The sequence below is a fragment of the Muntiacus reevesi genome, chromosome 5 (assembly GCF_963930625.1).
Source record: "Muntiacus reevesi chromosome 5, mMunRee1.1, whole genome shotgun sequence".
Taxonomy (NCBI): Eukaryota; Metazoa; Chordata; class Mammalia; order Artiodactyla; family Cervidae; genus Muntiacus; species Muntiacus reevesi.
The window spans coordinates 36,820,032-36,842,107 of record NC_089253.1 but is presented as its reverse complement, the minus strand read 5'-3'; the positions used below and the strand labels follow the sequence as shown (position 1 = coordinate 36,842,107).

The 22,076-nt window shown below is 41.5% G+C and overlaps 1 pseudogene; it reads right to left on the bottom strand.

Moving 5' to 3' along the window:
* The window catches only part of LOC136169279 (pregnancy-associated glycoprotein 1-like), a 29,217-nt pseudogene extending 24,820 nt beyond the window's left edge, over positions 1–4,397 (bottom strand).
* Positions 4,398–22,076: the final 17,679 nt, after the last annotated feature.

The following is a 22,076-nucleotide window of genomic DNA, read 5'->3' as shown; positions in this document are numbered from 1 at the left end:
GTTTATTTTTATTATTTGGAGGCTAATTACTTTACAGTATTGTAGTGGTTTTTGCCATACATTGACATGAATCAGCCATGGATATACAAGTGTCCCCCATCCTGAACCCCCCTCTCACCCCCCTCCCCATCCCATCCCTCTGGGTTATCTCAGTGCACCAGCCCCAAGCACTTCTCTCATGCATCCAACCTGGACTGTCTTTTAAGCAATGAATTATGTTATGCCTTTGTATAGTTGTTATATTTCTTGTCCTTCAGTTAACTGAGCTTGTGTTTATGGTTTAAAGCTTTCATCACATCTGGAAATTTTAAAGCCAGTAATTATGAAGTTCTTTGCACTATTCTCCTTTCACTTCCTGTGGGAGTCCATTTACATATATTTTAGTATTCTTAAAGTTGTTTCAAATTTCTGTGATGGACAATTAAATTTTCCAAAAGTCTTTCCATTCCTATTTTCCATGTCTTAACTTAACATACTCAATATTCTTCAGCTTCATGAATATAAGGTTTAACGTTGTAGTAAGCATTTTAATGTCCTTCCCTGCTAATTATGTAATGTATATTTTTAACTGTGTTTATGTTAATTGATTTTTCCATCATTATGGATATTTTCTTGCTTCTTTGCACATCTGGAATTTTTTTCTTTTTAAATGCATTTATCTTAATTTGAGGATAATTATTTTACAATATATGTATTGTAAATACATATGATGGAATTGGACAAATACTTTCACGATTTATATGAAAATTTTAAATTGGATATTGTATGTGGTCATTTTGACCCTTTGGAAGCTGGATATTTTTTAACATTTAGAAATTATTCCTGGTACTATTTGCAAACACTGTTAATTTCTTGGAAACAATTATACTTTTCAAAGGCTTGCTTTTCAGTTTTTTAAGCTGAAATGAGACCAGCTTTAGACCAGGTTAATTATTCCCCACAAGCAAGGCAATATTGTCTTCAGGGACCTACTGATATCATGGAAATTATGAGTAATTTCCACTGTGGTGGGTGGAGACACAATTAGATTTGGCTAAATTTGAGGCTCAAAGATTGTTCCCTTTAATTCTAACCAGTTCTATCAATTTTCCACTGAAAACTGGAGGGGGGTCACCTGTACACTGCCACAGATGTCTGTGTGTAGCTCTTTCCTGTGAACTCTAACTACCTACAGTCTCAAATCTCTCTTCTTGAGGAGACTGTTTCTCTCTGCCTAGATACCCCTTTCATGGATGTGTTGGAAACTATTTCTTAGAGTTGGGGCAATTGTAGAACTCACCTTACTTGCTCCCCGTCTCAGGAATCCATTCTCTGCTGCCAGATGTTTGATGTAAAAACTGCTCTTTCATGTATGATGTCTCCTTTGGAGTTGTTTGAGACAGGAGAATAAATGTGTCATTTGCACCTCTATGCCTACCAAAATGGAGGTCCTCTTGCAATCAGAACTCACTGAATGCCTTGTGAATGGTAGGCACTGATTTCTGTGAATGGGTATAGGCTTGATTAGGGATATGTCTTGGGGCCTTGAGGAGTCCCAGTCTTGCTGGAGAAACATGCCAATTACAAATAATATTTGCTATGGGGTATGTTCAGTTCAGTTCAGTCGCTCAGTCATGTCTGACTCTGCAACCACATGGACTGCAGCATGCCAGGGCTCACTGTTCACCAACTCCTGAAGCTTGCTCAATCTTATGTCCATCACGTTGGTAATGCCATCCAACCATCTCATCCTATGTCATCCTCTTCTCCTCCTACCTTCAATCTTTCCCTGCAACAGGGTCTTTTCTAATGAGCCTCTTCTTTACATCAGTTAGCCAAAATATTGGAGCTTCAGGTTCAGCATCAGCCCTTCCAATGGACATTAAGTACTGATTTCCTTTAGCATTGACTGCTTGGGTCTCCCTGCAGTCCAAGGGACCCTCAAGTGTCTTGTCCAGCACCACAGTTCAAAAGCATCAATTCTTCATTGCTCAACATTTTTTATGGTCCAACATTCACATCCATACATGACAACTGGGAAAAATCATAGCTGTAATTATACTGAACTTTTTCAGCAAAGTAATGTCTCTGCTTTCAAAATGCTGTCTAGGTTTGTCATAGCTTTTCTTCAGAAAAGCAAGCATCTTTTAATTTCATGGCTGCAGTCATCATCTGCAGTGATTTTGGAGCCCCCAAAAGTAAAGCCTCTCACATTTTCCATTGTTTCACCATCTATTTGCCATGAAGTGATGGGACCAAAAGCCATGACCTTCATTTTCTGAATGTGGAGTTTAAGCCAGATGTTTCACTCTCCTCTTTCACTTCCATCAAGAGGCCCTTTAGCTCCTCTTCACTTTCTACCATGAGGGTGGTGTCATCTGCATATCTGAGGTTATTGATATTTCTCCCATCCATCTTGATTCCAGTTTGTGCTTCATTCAGTTGGGCAATTTCTCATGATGTATTCTGCATATAAGTTAAGTAATCAGGGTGACAATATACAGCCTTGACATACTCCTTTCCTGATGGAACCTGTCCATCATTCCATGTTGAGTTCTAGCTGTTGCTTCTTGAATTACATACAGGTTTCTCAGAAGCCAGATAAGATGATCTGGTATTCCAGTCTCTGTAGGTTTTCCACAGTTTGTTGTGATTCACTGAGTCAAAGGCTTTGCATAGTCAATGAAGCAGAAGTAAGTGTTTTCCTGGAATCCTCTTGCTTTTTCTATGATCCAAAGAATGTTGGCAATTTGATGTCTGGTTCCTCTGCCTTTTCTAAATCCAGCTTGAACATATGGAATTTCACAGTTTATGTACTGTTGAAGACTTGCTTGGAGAAATTACTTTGGTAGTATGTGATATGAGTGCAGCTGTGTAGTAATTGAACATTCTTTGAAACCGCCTTTGTTTGAGATTGGAATGAAAACGACCTTTCCAGTCCTGTGGCCACTGCTGAGTTTTTCAGTTTATCAGGCACCCTGTATATTAGATATAGTCCCTTAAATCTATTTCTCACTTCCACTATATAGTCATAAGGGATTTGATTTAGGTCATACCTGAATGGTCTAGTGGTTTTTTCTACTTTCTTCAATTTCAGTCTGAATTTGGCAATAAGGAGTTCATGATCTGAGCCACAGTCAGCTCCTGGTCTTGTTTTTGCTGACTGTATAGAACTTCTCCATCTTTGGCTGCAAAGAATATAGTCAATCTGATTTTGATGTCGACCATCTGGTGATGTCCATGTGTAGAGTGTTCTCTTGTGTTGTTGGAAGAGGGTGTTTGCTATGACCAGTGCGTTTTCTTGGCAAAACTGTTAGTCTTTGCCCTGCTTCATTCTGTACTCCAAGGCCAAATTTTCGTGTTACTCCAGGTGTTTCTTTGCATCCTACTTTTGCATTCCAGCCCCCTGTAATGAGAAGGACATCTTTTTTGGGTGTTAGTACTAGAAGGTCTTGTAGGTCTTCATAGAACTGTTCAACTTCAGCTTCTTCAGTGTTACTGGTCGGTGCATAGACTTGGATTACTGTGATATTGAACGGTTTGACTTGGAAACAAAGAGAGATCATTTTGTCATTGTTGAGATTGCATCCAAGTACTGCATTTTGGACTGTTTTGTTGACTATGATGGCTACTCCATTTCTTGTAAGAGATTCCAGCCTGCAGCAGTAGATAGTGGTCATCTGAGTTAAATTCACCCATTCCCGTCCATCTTAGTTCGCTCATTCCTAGAATGTCGATGTTCACTCTTGTCATCTCCTGTTTGACCACTCCAATTTGCCTTTATTCATTGATCTAACAATTCAGGTTCCTATGCAATCTTGCTCTCTACAGCATCAAGTCTTCCTTCTATCACCAGTCCAATCCACAACTGTATGTTGTCTTTGCTTTGGCTCCACCCCTTCATTCTTTCTGGAGTTATGTCTCCACTGATCTCCAGCAGCATATTGGGTACCTACCAACCTGGGGAGTTCATCTTTCACTGTCCTTTCTTTTTCCCTTATCTTACTGCTCCTGGGGTCTCAAGGCAAGAATACTGAAGTGGTTTGCCATTCCCTTCTCCAGTGGACCACATTCTGTCAGACCTCTCCACCATGACCCATCTTTCTTGGGTCACACTACACGACATGGCTTAGTTTCATTGAGTTGGACAAGGCTGTGTTCCATGTGACAGATTTGCTAGTTGTCTGTGGTTGTGGTTTCAGTCTGTCTGCCCTCTGATGCCCTCTCTCGGTTCCTACCGTCTTACTTGCATTTCTCTTACCTTGGACGAGGGGTCCCTCTTCACGGTTGCTCTAGCAAAGCACCACCGCTGCTCCTTACCTTGGAAGTAGGGTAGCTCCTCTCAGCTGCCGCCCCTGACCTTGGATGTGGGGAAGTTCCTGTCGACCGTGCTTCTGCGCTGCCCTTGCAGCTACCATGCTTCTGCACCGCCATCACAGATGTGGCTAGCAATAATTCAACAACTTATTCTTCTTGATATTGTTTCTGTTATTGTGACAGAATTGTATGTATGCTAATAGTTAAAAACAAGAGAATAATTAAAACTAATGTTCTGATATAAGCCCTTCAGTGGCTAGAAAAATAACTTCACACATAACATAAAGAAGTTTAATTAAAACCCAGCTGTCTTAAATCTTGAACTGAAAGCATAAGTTTGTACCAATGATATATATTCAGTTTTATTTTATTTTCTAAGTGAAATGTATATTTCCTTCTGTTACCACTGTAAAGCCCAGAAACAAGACAACTTTATAACAGTGGCTATTCTGAGGTCTAACATGTAGCTTCTAAATACATATCCAATCAGATGATCTCAAAGAGATGGCTGATTTCAGGACTGGGCCAAAAAATGCACAAAATAATCTTGGGAATCATGAATGACAGGAACCTGAGGGACTTCAAAGACCAGTGGGGACTGGACAGAAAGTTTAGGACTCCACATGAAAAGGCCAAACATCTACCAGTTTATTAGGCAGAATGATGTTTCTGCTTCTCAATTAACTGTTTATGTTTGTCATAACTTTCCTGCTAAGAAGCAAACTTCTGATTTCATGGCTAAAGCCACCGTCCACAGTGGTTTTAGACGATAAGATGAAGAAATCTGTCACTAATTCCAGCTTTACTCTTTCTATTTGCCTTGAAGGATGGGGCTTGATCCCATGATCAGAGTGTTCTAATATTTAATTTTAAGCTTGTCTTATGTGTCCAAATGTTAATAGGCAACATCTAAATTGTCACTGTGATAGACTACTAGGGCACCAACTCACCATTCTGAGCACTGGGAAAGGAAATAATCATCAGTATGTATGCTATTTTTGTTTCTATTAAGCATATGTTATGCAACTACAAACAGTTCCAGGAAAACAAGCTATACTGTCCCTTCTGGGAGTGATGAGAGAGTGATGGGGATTATCTATAATGCAGATGAAGGCTCACACACTGGCCTGCAGTTTACCTCCTACTGTGGAGGTCTGGTTCCTAGTAAACCAAGGACTGGTACTGGTCCTGGCCCTCTGTGATGGTATTGTGGACTCCTGATCTAAACCCAATAGTGGGACAGTCTGTAAGACAAACCACCCTGCTTCCTCCCAGTTTCTGAACAAGTAAATGGCATTAAAATTGGGAGAGGGGTAGTTCTCTTGTCTTAAAGGAGAACAACCAAGTGCAACAAATGAGTATATTCTTTCAATAAACTTTGAAAAGACAAATGCTCTCTGAGAATCAGGGAAATTTGCATATCGAGTGAATAAAAGATGTTAATTTTATTGGGAACAAAAGAGAAATTTTTTCACATCCTGTGATTTTACCCCAAATACTCATTATATACATTTTCTGAAATGTTATCTCATCCAGAAAATACTTCAGAAAAAATGAATATGGAGTAAAAGAGAAAATGAAATGAGTGTCTCTCTTGATTTAAAAACATATCTGTATAGCTGCTATGGATTGAACTGTGTCCACCCTTGACTCCCAATGTGATGGAATTAGGAAGTAGGGTCTTTGGGAGGTACTCATGTTGACGTGGTATTTGATGGTGATTCCCTCATGACGGGATTAACCTCTCCTCTTTTTCTTTCTTATTCTCCCTCTTCCTCCATCCCTTCCCCCACCACATGTGTGAACATAGCAAGAAGTGAAAGACCTGATGTAAATCAAAAATGTCTTTACTGGGAACTCAACTGCCTACCACCTTGATGTTGCACAGTCTCCAGTCTATGACACGCTGTGAGAATAACAGGTTAGTTTTGTAGTTACAGATATCAGATGATGCAATATAGGCTTCATGACACTCTTCCTTCTTATATTTGTTATGTGAGAAGTTGTTTAGTAGTAAGAAGTATATAGAAGGTCCATTCTGAAGTTTCTGTCTTAGTGATACCCTGAAGAGCCCAAGATACAGATTCAGGCAGGTTCCCAATAAATGAGTGATTGGAGGACCACCTGCTCCTTACTCCAACTGATCTCTTGTCATCTGAAAACTGTCCACCACACCTGACAAACTTCCCGACCTCTCCCCGGCCCTCCCCACCATCTGCACTCCTTGCTAAGCTGAGTCATCTAGTTGGAGATGTTGATTCAGGACAGGGTCTAGAAGCAGAAGGAATGCAAACATTTTTAAAAACAATGAACTGGGCAGAACCCTTCTTGGTTTTCCCTTCCTTAGTGGCATCGTCGGGTCGTTATTGAGCCTGGGTAAGGAGGGAGCCACAAGTGGGACTCCATAGATATCTTCAAATGAAGGGAGGAGGAAATCAGAACACAGTAACCAGGAGGTGGGCAGTATGCACAGGACCCAGGAGAGGAGGAAGAAGCATTGGGAAAAGAATAGTGCCTAACAGAGGGCCAGACCTACCTGAGTCTTCTGATTAGATTTGGAAGTCACTTCCTTCCTGCTGGAATTCTTACTACAGATGTGCAGCAGACAGAGCTGTACACACTGTGAAGGAGTTACGGGGAGATGGACAGCCTCCCCCAGGGGCCTTTTGATTCCACTATAACTGTGAGTATCCTCCCAAGCCAGAGAGCAAATGACAGGTCATCCAAAAGATGACCTACGTGAAATAGTATTTAAAATACTACAAAATTTGTCTAAGAGTCCTGGCATAACTTGTTCCCAGAGATTTTTAGGAGAGAGGATTATCAGACTAACTTGGATTTCTGCTGAAGAGTCTATGAGCTTTCCCATTGGTCAAGTCTGAGTTATAACGACCTGATCTCATGCCACAAAACCCAAGTGATGGTAAGTTCCAGTGGAAAAGGCCACTAAGGTTCTCGGTGTCAGAGCAGCTGTGTGCCAAGTGGTCTGCCACTCCCAGTCCTGAGCCCAGGACCCAGGAACATCACCAGACAGTTACAGCCCCCGGCCCACCAGAGGCAGCCTCAGCATCCTCAAGAACACGCACCTCTGAGCCATTTGTTCGCTGATTGGCACTGAGCTTCAGTCTGGAACAAGTGTTCTGGAGCAAGTGCAGTCTCCCTCATCCAAGAGATGGGAAACTGAACCCTGGGGTGTATGACTCAGCTTAAGGCTTCAGGTAAGTTAGTGAAGACTTGGGACCCAGGAACTCTGGTTCCCAGGCTAGGAGACTTCTTGGAAGGGCAAGATGTGTGAAAGGTCAATTGCATCCACTACTGGGGAGCTCTCAGTTTTCTGCAACCTCAAGAGTGGAAGTTCCTTTGCTGTTGCCCCTCAAGTCTGGTTCCAAACTGACCGGCAAACCTGCCTCCATGTAGCAGTAGGAAAGCAATATTCAGGGCTGTTTCTTCCATGAGCAAGGCACAGTGGAGAAACCGCAGCTGTTGTGACCCCAGGAGGCAGTTGTGCAGGTGGTGACTGACTCACTCCCAACTTAGAATCCAAAAAGCACCTGCTCCTGATTCACACAACACAGACCCTTTGCTGCCTAGGTAACATAAACCTGCATTCACAGCGAGAAGCATTCTGTTCTCAGCCTTCTAGCAACTTAGATAATTGTCTTATGTTTCCTCAGGGAACCCCTGGCTGAGCGAAGTTGGGTTTGAGACGAGCCAGGATGAAGGGGATCTGTTCCTTCTCTGATGCTGCAAGAGACCTTGGAGTATCAAATGCCTTGATTAGGTTACAATCACATTTATGTTTCTCAGAGACATTGCCTTATGAATCTGGATGGAGAAAAGGGACAGAAACTCACGACAAGGTTGGAGATCTCTGGGTCTCAGCTGATTGTGAGTTGAGTTTCAGCCACCAGGCTTCAGAGTCAGGGGCTGATGTTATTCACAAGCCACCTTTGAAGAAGGAATAGAGGAAAGAGTTTTTGGGCAGAGAGCAGTGTGGTCAAAGGGCCATGGGAATCACACAAGGCAAGATGAAACAAAAGTGATACTTGTTTCTTTGCTCTATCAGTTCCTTGGAGTTTCTACACCTGAGAATAAGTACATGGAGACAGTCTAGGCACTCGTAGTGTCCCTGGCATCTGATGGTCCTGGTGATAACCAGTTTGTGTACACATCCCTGAGATCAGAGCCAGGTCAGCCTTGTGATAGCCCCAGGTTTGTCCTTTTGAGAAGGTTGATATGGCTCATTGCTGCTGACTCACAACTGAAGTATGGGTCAGGGCCATTGTGATTGAGCTCTAGGCCACATTCCAAGCATGGAACGATGGTTGGCAGTGGAAGCGTAGCCATTTATTAAGCTTGGTTACCTTGGCTCTTGGCAGTGGCTAGTTCCCACATCTAGAATGCTTTTCTCCCAGCTCTTTGCATGGCCGAGTCTTTCTCAACATTTAGCATCATCTCAAATGAGTGTCTTTCAGATTTGCTTTCCCTGGCCACTGCACTCTCACAAGCACAGACTCTGATCCAAAAAGTGCCTAGACACTTCCCTTGGTCAAAACAATATTTACAGTTACCACAGTGGCAAGGTGGGAGAGGGATAAATTGAGAGTCTTAGATTAATATATGTATACTACTATATTAATTTTTCCCAATTATTTTTATTATTTGGACACCAATTACTTTACAATATTGTAGTTATCTTTGCCATATATTGACATGAATGAGCCATGCATTTACATGTGTTCTCCATTGTGAACCCCCCTCCCCATCCCATCCCACTGGGGCATCCCAGTGCACCAGCCCCGAGCACTTTTCTCATGCATCCATCCTGGCGATCTGTTTCACACTTAACAGTATATAAGTTTCAATGCTGTTCTCTCAGATCAACCCACCCTCGCCTTCTCCCATGGAGTCCAAAAGCCTGTTCTGTACATCTATGTCTATTTTTCTGTCTTCCACTTAGGGTTATCAATACCATCTTTCTAAATTCCACATATATGCATTAGTGTATTGGATTGGTGTTTTTCTTTCTGGCTTACTTCACTCTGTATAATGGGCTCCAGTTTCATGCACATCATTAGAACTGATTCAAGTGAACTCTTTTTAATGGCTGAGTAATATTCTATTGTGTAAATGTACCACAACTTTCTTATCCATTCTTCTGGTCATGGACATCAAGGTAGTTTCCATGTCCTGGCTATTATAAACAGTGCTGTGATGAACTTTGGGGTACACGTGTCTGTTTCTCTTCTGGTATCCTCGGTGTCTATGCCTAGGAGTTGGATTGTTGAGTCATATGGCAGTTCTATTTCCAGTATTTGAAAGAATCTCCACCATGTTCTTCATAGTGGCTGTACTAGTTTGCATTCCCACCAACAGTGTAAGAGAGTTCCCTTTTCTCCACACCCTCTCCAGCATTTATTACTTGTAAACTTTTGGATAGCAGCCATTCTGACTGGTGTGTAATGGTACTTCACTGAGGCTTGATTTGCATTTCTCTGATAATGAGTGATGTTGAGAATCTTTTCATTGTATACTGCTATATTTAATAGATAATCAACAAAGAGCTACTGTATAGCACAGAAATTCTGCTCAATATTCTGTAACATCCTGTATGGGAAAATAATCTAAGAAAGAATGGATAAATGTGTATGCACAAGGGAATTAATTGCCCATACAACTAATATTAATACCATACTGTAAATACACTATACTCCTATATAAATTAAAAGCTCAATTTGAAAAAAAAAAAAAAAAAAAGGTTACCTGTAGAGACCCATGGGGTTCTTTAGACAGGCAGGATTCCAGATACGATGCTGGAGATGGCAGAGTGGGTGTCAAAATCTAGACATGGTCTGAGGTTGTGTTTTCTTGAGCTTTGGTGTCTTTTGCTTCTACTGTCAGCTTTCATTTGTCTTTGGGAGATATAATATAAGGGCTTGGAAACACCAGCTGGGTGTAGTTGCAGGGTGAAAGGGAGGTGCTAGTAGGAGAGTGAAATCCCAGCTCCCTAGCCTTGGGATGGGGCCCATTTGAGGCACAACTTATGTTCCAAGTTCCATGTGAAAACAGACTGTAGCTTCCCTCTTCACGGCTTGAATGAAATCAAACCCAGACTGGTTTCTGAGTCATCTAACTGGAGATGTTGATTCAGGAAAGGGTCTGGAAGCAGAAGGAATGCAGACATTTTTAGAAACAATGAATGGGGCAGACCTCTCCTTGGTTTTCCCTTCTTTAGTGCCATCTTCATGTGAGGGATTGGGCCCGGGTGGGTAGTGAACCACAAGTGGGACTGCATAGATATCTGCAAGTGGAGGGAGGAGGTATTCAGAACCCAGTAACCAGGAGGTGGGCAGTATGTATAGGACCAAGGAGGGAAAGAAGAAGCACTGGGAAAAGAATAGTGCCTAACAGAGGGCCAGCCCTACATGAATCTCTGGTTAAACTTGGAGGTCACGTCCTTCCTGCTGGAATTCTTACTCCAGATGTGCAGCGGATAGAGCTGTATTCATTGGCAATGAGTAACGGGGAGATGAACAGCCTCCCACAGAGGCCCTGTGATTTCACTCTAACTGTGGGTATCCTCCCAAGCCAGAGAGCAAGTGGCAGGTCATCCGAAAGATGACCTACTTGAAATAGTATTTAAAATACTACAAAATTTGTCTAATAGTCCTGGCATATCTTGTTCCCAGAGTTTTTTAGGAGATAGGATTCATCAGCCTAATTTGGGTTTATGTTGAAGAATCTACAAGCTTCCCCATTGGTAAATTCTGACTTATAACAACCTGATCTCAACCCACAGAACCCAAGTGATGGTAAGTTCCAGTGGGCAAGGCCTCTAAGGTCCTCATGTCAAAGCAGCTGTGTACCAAGTGGTCTATCACTCCTAGTCCTGAGCCCAGGACTCAGAAACATCACCAGACAGTTACAGCCATCGGCCAACTAGAGGCAGCCTCAACATCCTCAGCAATACACACTTCTGAGCCATTTGTCCACTGAATGGCACTGAACTTCAGTATGGAAAAAGTGTCTGGAAAAGTCATTCATCCAAGAGATGGGAAACTGAAACCTAGGATGTATGACTCAGCTTAAGGTTCCAGGTAAGTTAGTGAAGACTTGGGACCCAGGAACTCTGGTTCCCAGGCTAGAAGGCTTCCCGGAAGGGCAAGGTGAGTGATTGCTAAGTTACATCCACTGCTGTGGAGCTCTCAGATGTCTGAAAGCACCAGAGTGGAAGTTCCTATCCCGTCGGCCCTCAAGCCTGGCTCCGAATTTATCAGCAGACCAGCCTCCATGTAGCAGTAGGAAAGCAATAGTTAGGGCTGTTTCTTCTGTGTTCATGGCACAGTGGGGAAGGCCCAGCTGTTGTGACCCCAGGAGGCAGTCATGCAGGTGGTGACTGACTCACTCCTAACTTAGAATCCAAAGGGCACCTGCTCCTCATTCACACAACACTGACCCTTGGCTGCCTGGGTAACATGAACCTGCATTCAAAACGAGAAGCACTCTCTTCTCAGCCTTCTGGCAACTTAGGTAAGTGTCTGATGTTTCCTCAGGAAACCCCTGGCTGAGCGAAGTTGGGGTTTATAACACTACACTGGATGAAGGGGATGTTGATGCTCTTTGATCATTTGCTCTTTGATCCTCTTTGATGCTGCAAGAGACCTTGGAGTTTCAAACGGCTTGATTAGGTTAGTTACATTTATGTTTCTCAGGGACTTTGCTTTATGAATCTGGTTGGAGAAAAAGGACAGAAACACAGGACAAGCCTGGACGTCTCTGGGTCCCAGCTGATTGTGAGTTGAGTTTCAGCCACCAGGCTTCAGAGTGAGGGGCTGATGTTATTCACAAGCCACCTTTGAAGAAGGAATAGAGGAAAGAGTTTTTGGGCAGAAAGCAGTGTGGTCAAAGGGCCATGGGGATCACACAGGGCAAGATGAAACAAGAGTGATTACTTGTTTCTTTGTTCTATCAGTTCCTTGGGGTTTCTACACCTGAGAACAAGTACATGGAGATAGTGAAGGCATTCCTGGTTCCCCTGGCATCTGATGCTCCTGGTGATAACCAGTGTGTGTACACGTCCCTGAGTCCAGAGCTGATTCAGCCTTGTGATAGCCCCAGGTTTGTCCTTTTGAGAAGGTTGATATGGCTCCTTGCTGCTGACTCACAAGTGAAATATAGGATGAGGCCATTCTGATTGACCTGTAGGCCATGTTCCAAGCATGGAAGGATGGTTGGCTGTGGAAGGGTACCATTTATTTAGCTTGGTTACCTTGGTTTTTAGCAGTGGCTACTTCCCACATCTAGAATGCTTTTCTCCCAAGTTTTTGCATGGCCGGGTTCTTCTCATCATTTTTCATCATCTCAAATGAGTGTCTCTCAGGTTTGCTTTCCCTGGCCACTGCACTCTTACAAGCACAAAGTCTGATTCTGATTCAAAAAGTGTCTAGACACTTCCATAGGTCAAAACATATAGTTACCACAGTGGCAAGCTGGGAGTGGGGTTAATTGAGAGTTTGTGATTAATATATGTATACTACTGTGCTTAATGGATATTCAGCAAACCTACTGTACAGCACAGGAATTTTGCTAAATAATATGTAATATCCTGTATGAGAAAAGAATCTAAGAATGAATGTATACATGTGTATCTATAAGGGTATTAATTTCCCATACAACTAATATTAATACAATACTGTAAGTACACTATACTTCTATATAAATTAAAAGCTGAAATTAGAAAAAATAATGGTTACCTGTAGAGACCCATGGGGTTCTTTAGACAGGAGTATTCCAGACATGATGCTGAAAATGGCAAAGTGAGTGCAGAAATCAAGACATGATATGATGTTTCATTTTCCTGAGATTTCATGTCTTTTGCTTCTAGTGTCACCTTTGATTTGTCTTTGGAGGATCTAATACAAGAGCTCAGAGACACCAGATGGGTGTAGTTGAAGGATGAGTGGGAGGTGCTAGTAGGAGAGTGAATTCCCAACTCCCTAGCCTTGGGTTGGGTCACATTTGAGGCACAAATTATATCCCAAGTTCCATGTGAAAACCGACTGTAACTGCAGCACACTGGTTTTCAATCCTGTCCTTCTCTTGAGGAGATCACAGGCTCTAGGGCACTCAGGCTCAGTAGTTGTGACCCAACAGCTTAGTTGCCCTGGGGAATTTTCAATCTTCCCCAACCAGGTCTCAAACACATATCTTTAGCACTGGATCAAAAGGGAAAACACTCTGGAAGAAATTTGAAATGCATCACTTTTACATGAATCTTGGCACCATGGCCTATATGAGGAGAATGATAGAGCTTGTCCCTTGCTTCAAGCAACCTCCTAAGACCAGGACTGATTTAGGTTCCCCTCCCAAGTGTTCCTACAGCATCTTGACTGTCCTGCCATGTGGCTTTGTTCTTGCTTGAGTTTCTGAAACCCACACTAGACCACAGCTTCCAGAGGGCAGAGCTGTCACTTGACTCACTTGTAAGTATACATCAGTAGATCTTGTCTCAATTTACCAGACTCTAATGTCAAGACAAGGCTAACACAAAGATCAGTTATTCTATTATGAGTGTTAGGTTACAGGTTCACCTACTGTAATCAAACTCTAAATAACATTGTCTTAAATAGATTACAATTTCAATTCTCTTTCATATAATGGTAGTGCAGGTCTCTCCAGAGAGATGGGGACCCACTTCTTTCTTGTCACATCTTCCACCTATGATACTTACCTCTGTCTAAAATGGCTACCCCAGCTCCTGTCATTACATCTGCATCCCAGCTCGTGGAACACAAAATAATACTTCCATTTTGAAGTGACTTATCAACACTATTCAAATTCCACTGGCCGAAGTATCTTCCATGGTCATGGGAAACCTAAGGTTGGTGGGTCCACCAAGGGCAGGGGAATGTGATCCTACTACAGAACATTCATGATGAGTAACAAGGGCCACCATTCTTCAGTCATTTTCCTTCATTCATTCTTCTTTGTTTCTCCCCGCACAGCTCTCAGTCTGTCTTGTCCTGCACATATGGATATGGATGAGGATATAAGAGAGAAAATGGCCCAGGCTGTACAAATATGGAGAAAATAAGAAAGGAAAGAAGATAAGAAAGTATAAAAATGCAAAATCTATAGGAAAGCATGCTTGTAATCATAATTTTGCATTTATACAATTTAGGTATACCTGGGCTTTATGAATCAATTTATAAAATAAAAAATAAGAGAAATGTACAATATAAACCTATTCAATAAACAATGAAATAATAAGTCTGTATCATATTAAACACATAGTAGTTTCAGAATAAAGTTTGGATGCACATTGCAAAAAACTAAAACAACCATAACTTCAGCAAGATAAACTTGATTTTTCTCTCCTACTGAAACAAAACTGGAGGTGGCCTAGTCAGAGCTTGGGTGGTATCCATCTACAAGTTTACATTATTGTCCAAAACAACTACAGGAGTTCCAGCTATCACAACTAAAATCCAGACAACAGTTAGGAAATAGGTGGGGAAGGGAAGTGTCTCATCTCTCAGCTAAATCAGCTCCTTGAAAGCAGTCTTCCAAGAAAACCCTCTGCTAGGTCTGCATGCAACTCAAAGTCACTGGTCATGACTAAGAGCATGGGTGGGCAGGAAATGCAGTCCTGTATCTACTGGGCCCATAGCTATATGACAAACTATTTTCAGTTTTGAAAGAGAAGCAGAGAATAGATCATTTTATAGGTAGCCACAAGTGCCTGCCTTAAGAACAAACCTTTTCTGAATGGATGAGGCTGAATGACTGGACACAGTGTGGAAGCCAGGAGGGAGGAGCAGCAATGAGAAACAGCTAGATGTATCTGAACTGTGCTCCAGAAAAAAAGAGACAGACTGATCAGTAGAGATCTTCTAAGGACTGAAGTGAGGATTATACATGCCACGTGACCCAATTTGTTTTGAAAGCTGCTTTTCCAACTCAAGTCCCAAATCCCTCCCAGTTCTTCAGTTTCTAAATACCTTGTCTTTATTACCTCACATTCTGACCTACCTGTCTCGCCTCCCTTATTTCTGTTCACATCACTTCTCCATCTAGTCCACTAACATTGCAAGATCCAGGAGTGAGGAGTTAGCAATACTATCTAGAAGTGGGTAGAAACACAATGACTATTTCTACTTTGGTATTTGTTTGTCCTGGTCAAGGTCTTTGGAAGGACTGAGATGGCTAGAATTATGGAGAACTCATATTTCCTCTAAAACCCCAACCAACAATGTGACTTCCTTGAACCTGGATGTAATGTGTTCACTTTTGCATCCACAGGTCTCAGAAGAACAGTATATCCCCTGTATATGAAGAAGTTACATTTCAAAAGGATGTTTAAAAACCCCAGTTTCTTCATAAGTCCAGCAAAGTTGCTTAGGTAGCCAACTAAGACAATTGGCTATATATTATTGTAGTTTAATAGCTTTATAATGCTTTTCACACAAACAATACATAAAATACAAACCCAAACAGTAAAACAAATAGTACTTGAATAGGGCATGGAAACCCACTTAAGTATTCTTGTCTGGAGAACCCTCAGGGCAAGAGGAGACTGCCGGACTACAGTCCATAGTTTGCAAAAGTCAGATACAGCTGAGCAACTAAGCACAGCCTTAAAAGTAGAGAAGTAGTACCATTTACATCACCACTGCACTTACGCTTCCGTCAGACAGCGTTGGCTTGAAATAAAAATACTGAACTCTTTTGCTCCTTACATTTCTGTACAATAAAGTACACAAACCACACCCACTAGTCTGGGATGTGCCCATGACAATGTGTCTCAGATCTGTGAGCTAACTCATGTGGTTATATATGCAAATGCACTTTCACATGTTTGAAAGTTTTCAACTTGAAGGTCTGTGTGTAACAGACTTACTACACAGGTTTTCAATGAATGTATGTAGTGAAGAACAAGAAAGGTGAGTAAGGAGCTGCCTGTTCTTTCTCTTTTTGTATGTATTATGGCCACTCTCAGCAGGAATTCCATTGTGTATAATTGAGGCCCTGTATATGGGAACATCCCTGCAAGTGACAGAGGACAAGATCCCAGGATTTGGTGCAAGAGACATGGTTGGTTGAAAAGACCCAGAGGTGCAAAATAAGAGGAAACAAGTTTTCACTGGTGTATGTGAAAGACTTGGCAAATATCATCCGGATTTGTTTGTAGTAATTCAGCTCTGCTTTAGGGGAGCAGTCCCTGTTGCCCAGCATGAGCAAGAAAGGAGAATAGAGAGGAGAGTGAACCATGAAAATCCAACCTGTATCCCAGGTCAAGTGTGTCTAGTATTGAAGAGACGTAAGTCCTATCAATTTATCTGCTCCCTCCTGAGAAGAATTGGAGTAGTAAAAGAGGGAATGTCCACACTATACTATCACTTAATTCTTCTTCTGTCCAGTGAACATTGATTTCTAATGCAATTTCTTTATAAATAGAGCATATATTTTGTATGATGGAAGACTTCTAATTTACTCTTCCATATAAATATTTGGGGGCTGTTCTGGGCCCAGGCACATGGCACCCTGGAGACTGGCAGACTCTGTTTAGGCTGGAAAGTGCAGTGTATGAGGGATCTGCTGTAGTCTGGGCCCTGGGTTATATCTTCAGTCTGGGTTCACATCTGAGGTGTTAACTCTAGTTGGGTTTGATTCTATCATCATGCTCTTTATCTTCAATTTGTTCTTTCTTTCCATTTTTCTTTTTACTTCTTTGTGACTGAGTAATTTTTATGATTCCCTTATATATTCTTTGTCACTTATTAACAATAACTCTTTTTTTTAAATAGTTTTAAGGTCCATGTATGCTTCTTTTACTTGCCCATCTATCATTATTAATTATGATAATAATAAATAATTATTAAATTATATATTTATTTGTCATTTTTTTTGACTGTGTTGGATCTTAGTCTGGCATGCAGATCTTCCTTGTGGTAGGGACTCTCTTTTTTGAGGAGGGCAAGCTCAGTACTTGCAGCATGTAAACTCTGTTTGAGACAGGCATGCCTAGTCAGTGGCATGTGGGATCTTAGTTCTCTAGCAAATGAACAAAACAGCATCCCCTGCATTGGAAAGCAGTTCCTTAATCATTGAACCACCAAGGAAGTCCCTATATTTACCTTTAAATATATATTACATGTTTATCATTTTGGGTACTGTTCATTCCCCTGTAGATCCAGATTTCTGCCTTCTTTTAAATTCTTTCTGACTTGAGACCTTTTATAAAACACTTCTTAGATTGGTGTGTTGGTGGTGATGCACTCTTGTAGTCATTGTATGTCTGAGTAAGTATTTTTCTTGTTTTTGATATGTATTTTTCTTGGGTATAGAATTCTGAGTCAATTATATTTCTCTCAGCACTCTAAGATGTGGTGCCAGTGTCCTCTGGCTAACATTGTTTCATATGTGTAATCTGCTGTGATTCCCATTTTTTTGTTCTACAGCGTCTGTTTTTCCTTCTGGTTACATTTCTTTGGTTGATTGTTTTAAACAATGAATTATTGTGCCTTTGAATTGTTGTCATATTTCTTGTCATTGAATTAAGTGAGCTGCTTTGTTAATGGGATTGAAGGTTTCATCGTATCTGGAAAAGTTTCAGTCAGTAATTATGAAGTTCTTTTCTCTATTCTCCTTTCACTTCCTGTGGGATTCCATTTACATGTATTTTGGTATTATTTACACATATTTTTACATATATTTAGTTTCAAGTCTCTGTGATGGACTTTTTCCAAAAGTCTTTCCATTCTGATTTTCCATGTCTCTATTTAACATACTCAATATTCTTCAGTTTCATGAATGAAAGGATTATTGTTCTAGTAAGCATTTTCTTTTTTTTTTTCTCTTTTTTTTCTAGTAAGCATTTTAATGTCCTTCCTTGCTAATTATGTAATGTATATTTTAACTGTGTTTTTACTAATTGATTTTTTGCTCATTACAGATATTTTCTTGCTTCTTTGCACATTGGAATTTTATTTTCTTTTTAAATGTATTTATTTATCTTAATTAGAGGATAATTACTTTTCAATATTTTGATTGACCTAGGACAAATACTTACACAATTCTTATGGAACTTTTAAATTGGATGTTGGATATGGTCATTTTTATCCTTTGGATGCTGGATTTTTTTTAATTTTTATAAATTACTCCTGGCACTGTTTGCAAATACTGTTAATTTCTTCAAAACAATTGTACTTTTTGAAGGATTTCTGCTCAGATTTTTTTGCTGAGATGAGACCAGCCTTTAGACCAGGTTTACTATTCTCCACTAACAACACAATATTGTCTTCAGGGCCATACTGGTGTCATGGGAATTATGAGTAATTTGCACGCTGGTGGGTGGGGACACAATTAGACCTGGCTCAATTTGAGACTCAAAGATTGCTTCCTATAATACTGACCAGTACTATCAACTCTCTGCTGAAAACTGGAGGGGTATCCCCTATACACTGCCACAGATCTCTGTGTGTAGCTCTCTCCTGTGAACTCTAACTATCTATAATCTCAAATTTCTCTTGTTAGGGAGACCATTTGTCTCTGCCTAGTTACCACTTCCAGGGATGTGTGGGAAATTATTTCCAGAGTTGGGACAATTGTATATCTCACCTTACTTTCTCCCCTGTTCAGGAATCTATTCTCTGCTGCCTGATGTTTGATGTAAAAAAGTGCTCTTTCATTTATCTTGTCTACTTTGGAGTTGTATGAGACAGGAGGATAAATGTGTCCTTTACTCCTTTATGTAGTAGATATAATGGTCATCTGAATTAAATTCACCATTCTAGTCCATTTTAGTTCGCTGATTCCTAGAATGTTGACATTCACTCTTGCCATCTCCTGTTTGACTACTTCCAATTTGCCTTGATTCATGGACTTATCATTCCAGGTTCCTATGCAATATTGCTCTTTACAGCATCAGACCTTGCTTCTATCACCAGTCACATCCACACCTGGGTGTTGCTTTGCTTTGGCTCCATCCCTTCATTCTTTCTGGACTTATTTCTCCACTGATCTCCAGTAGCATATTGGGCACCTACTGACCTGGGGAGTTCCTCTTCTGGTATCTTATCACTTTGCCTTCTCATATTGTTCATGAGGTTCTCAAGGAAAGAATACTGCAGTGATTTGCCATTCCCTTCTCCAGTGGACCACCTTCTGTCAGACTTCTCCATCATGACCCGACCGTCTTGGGTGATCCCATACAGCATGGCTTAGTTTCATTGAGTTAGACAACACTGTGGTCCGTGTGATCAGATTGGTTGCGCTTCTGTGATTATGCTTTTTGTGTGTCTACCCTCTGATGCCATCTCTCAACACCTACCATCTTACCTGGGTTTCTCTTTCCTTGGAAGTGGGGTATCTCTTCACGGCTGCTCCAGCAAAGTGCAGCTGCTACTCCTTACCTTGGACGAGGGGTATCTTCTCATGGCCGCCACTCCTGACCTTGAACGTGGAGTAGCTCCTCTCAGCCATCCTGCGCCCGCACAGCAGCCACTTCTTGAAGGTGGGGTTGCTCCTCTAGGCCACGGACCCTGACCTCGGGAGTGAGTCAGCTCCTCTCGTTCAGGGCCCCTGACCTCCGGGGTGGAGTAGTTTCTCTCGGCTGCCGCCCCTTACCTCAGACGTGGGGAAGCTCCTCTCGGCCGCTGCTCCTGCACTATCACAGCCCGGCGCTCTCAGTCACTACCCCTGACCTTGGGCGAGGGGTAGCTCCTCATGGTCACACTTCTGCATGGTCCGACACAGCCGGCGCACTTCCAGAAGGTTTTTTTCCAGAGATCATCCTCAAGCAGGATACATTATTGTTATATAATCCTAAGGAATATAGAGGGACAAGAAAACGTTGTCCTTTCTTCCTCCTTGAGGATTCCAGACCCCTCTTTTTGGGGACCCTGGACTTCTTATCAATCTGCCTAGGAATAGACTCTCTCTTCCCCCCTTTTCTTTTAGGAGAATTATGTTGCCAAGGGAAATGGCCTTCGTTTTCATTCCATAACTACTTCCAGCTCCTTAGGGGCCTGGTCCCTAAATTATTAAGGCAACATATTCTCCAAACCCTCATATTGAGGGTCTCTGACCCAGGGCCCTAAGTAATAGTTGGAGGAGGCTGTGGCACTCATAGGAGCTCAGAAAACCATTTGTAACTTAAAAGCTTTCATTCGACTAGAAACAAATCCAATTACCTAGTTACAGAATGATTAATTCTGTCTGATTAATCAGAATGATTAATGACAGAATCAACTGTCATTAAGAATGTTTTCCACCATGGGGAACTAGTTAACGTCTCCCAAAGTGAGGCAATTGATGCTTCAGGAGTCTCTATAGACCCAATCATCTTGGCCATGAGTTTAGTAAAATGAGTAACATCAGTGCTCATATCAGGTATATAAGTACAGCATTGGGTATGAATAATGGCACAAATTCCTCCTTGCACAGCTGGCAGAATATCTAAAGCTAATCTGTTTTGTAAAACCACTTTTCTACTTTGTGCTTGTTCAGCATTAAAAGCTGAAATAGCTTTTTGAGAATCTTGTAATGCCTGTTGAGTAAAATTAGTCAAAGCATTCACTCATAGCATAACATCTGCAGTTCCCAAAGAGGGAACAAACACTGCAGTCAAATAATCATACCAGTGAAATACAGACCTTACCCACTGAGTTTTAAGGTGGGCTAAAGTAGCAGGCTTTTCTGGAAGCTCTGAAAATATAAAGCCATGAGTAAAGGCTAGACCTAGGGTGCATCTCCCCATCCAACCAGGGGGAAGCCATGCCCAAAAGTAAGAGCCACATATCCAATAAGTCCTGATGGGAGCAAGCCAGCGTGACTGAGATATCCAGTCCCAATCAGTGCCTGGCCAGACAAAGGGAGGACCTGAATTGCAGTTGGAACACACGGGAATTATTATACTGCATATATCCTGAGGTAAAAATTCCAAGTGTTTTGAATCACTGTAATTAATTTGCCAACTAACTTCTGGGGATAGCTCTCTTTGTTCCTATCATATAGGGGTAGTAGATATTAGACATCCTTTTTCAGGAGTTTACCGTATAACCTCATCCCATATTTGATAGATGTCAGGTAAAAAACCATTAGATCTAGACCTGTTTGCCTTATATGTAGCAAAATAGTCATTGAACAGAGACAATGTATAATCAAATTAAAAGTCTCACTATATCCATAGTTAAAGTACAACGTGTTGCACCCTTCCATTTTAGGGTTGTTAGATGTCTTCAGATGAAGAAGAGGCATCACATATGATTGTTGTTGAAGGTATTTGCAGACTTGGAGAAAGTATTTTCTTGAAGTGGAGATGTCTACCATGGGAATCCTTCCACTGATGAGGAGGGGAGTGCTCCACAGACCCAGCAGTTAGACTGATTGTGAAATGCTGCATAGGAGTGAGCCCAGGACAGGAAGACATTGTCTTGAGAATCAAACGGAAGACTCAGGATTTTTGGAATAAACATAAATAGGCTCACCTAGATTATCAGGCCCATCTGAAAAGTACAAACTCAGAGCATAGAAAGTAAAGACATAAAATGAAGTCATTTAGTTCTGGTCAGGGTGCCACCTCTTAACTCGAGTGTGATGTACCCAGGAATAAATTCCTGGTACTTTGACAGCTGTGGGAGAAAAAAGAATAACCTGGTAAGGGCCTTCCCAGCAGTGCTCTAGGGATGTGCCCCTAGGCCCCAGTGTTTTTATGAGGACCTCTGTTCCTGGCTCAATTAGAGGCTTGCTTGACTCACAGCCTCGGTCAGGAGTCATCT